Genomic DNA, 1,659 nt, shown 5'->3' on the forward strand with positions numbered 1-1,659 from the left:
TGACTATCTTAGGTATGCCATAATTAGAATAATTCTAATTAAAAAAATTATGATATAACTCTCGTGTTCAAATATTTTATTCTTTTGTACTTCTATATAGTGAGCACATGGCCAAACTTAGAACATAAGGCGTAGAGAATATAGAGACGAGATACGAAGAAGAATTTTTCTAATGGTTTTAACAACACGTATGCATTTAATGTCCCATGACTTAAAATCATTTTGAACCATTTTAATTCTTGTTTACTTTTAATAATTTTGTTACTATTTCAATTGTTAGATTTTGGAACAACGTGCTAACGATCCCATATTAGTTTCTTTTGAATTGCATGCATTGGCCCGTGGTCCCTCACATAGAGCTCTTCGATACACTACATGCATGGTTCGAGGTTATAGATTCTATACTATGGACTGCGAATGTAATTGAAAGACACAAAACTGTGTTGGTTGAGGGAAGTCATGGAACAGATGATATTGATTACTATGGTGTTATACGTGACATTATCGGAGTAAAATACCTAAATGGGAATGTGACATATGTTTTTAAATGTAATTGGTTGGATATAGATGGTGGTCAGGTTTCAATATATAGGGATAGTCACTTTATGAGTGTCAATACTGCATGTAAATGGTACAAAAATGATCCATTCATATTGGCTAGTCAAGCTACCGAACTCAATTACTTGGTTGATCCAATGAAAGGGACCGATGAAGATAGTGGAGAGATAACTTGGCGAGTTGTACACAAATTTGTTCCTCGGAATATCTATGATGCAAGAATGTAGCAGATCACGATGAAGATGACACTTCAATTATAGAGGTCTACCGGGAAGATGGAGAGGGTATTAATTTATTTGTTGACCTCGGTGCACTTGAACTAATCTCCTTATGTAGAGATGACGTCCCGCCCTTACATCTCGACCCATCCGTATTAAATGATCATTCAATTCATGAAGTAAGTGAAGAAAAAGAAGAGTCCAAAGAGGAAGTTGATGAAGAAGATAAAGAAGAAATGTGCCTCCTCTCCCAAGTCCCAAACTCGTTCACGACTCCCCAATTGAGGACTCCGCTCCTGAACAAGTTGATACACAAGAGACAGTCAGTCAGTCAACACTGACTATTAAGGGAATTTTGTTGATAATTAATTATATTTCAATATTTTGGAGATTGTATTTAATAATTTAAAAAATATTAGCTGATGCCTTAACACGCTGTGAACGTGGCTTAACACGTGCTCTTGCTTTGGAAAGAAATAGAAGGCACGAAAAAATCAAGGTCAACATTCCTAATAACTTTACTAGAGGAGTAGTGGATGATAGTGCAACATCGCTTTCCTCCTATGTTGGCACACTAGTATAAGCTTATGCCCCATTTTATGTGCGATCATGGAGAGATGTTCGGAGTCGTGTACTGGTGAGTTTATATACGAACGTAAATTTTTTTTGAGATGTTTTGATTTCATATTTTTGACGCAATTCACTTCTTCGGATGAATTAGACCTTAATTTTGGCTATAAAGAGGATGTGCGAACTGTGAATGAGTTGGTGGCTACATTATTTTGGCGTCACAAGGGATAATGTCATGACCACTTAAAGAAATTCGAGACATTGGAAGTGGCTGTTTAGTCTCATTTTCAGAAAATGAAGTTAGATGTTGGAG

The sequence above is a fragment of the Juglans microcarpa x Juglans regia genome, chromosome 1S (genome assembly GCF_004785595.1).
Source record: "Juglans microcarpa x Juglans regia isolate MS1-56 chromosome 1S, Jm3101_v1.0, whole genome shotgun sequence".
In the NCBI taxonomy this organism is placed as follows: domain Eukaryota; kingdom Viridiplantae; phylum Streptophyta; class Magnoliopsida; order Fagales; family Juglandaceae; genus Juglans; species Juglans microcarpa x Juglans regia.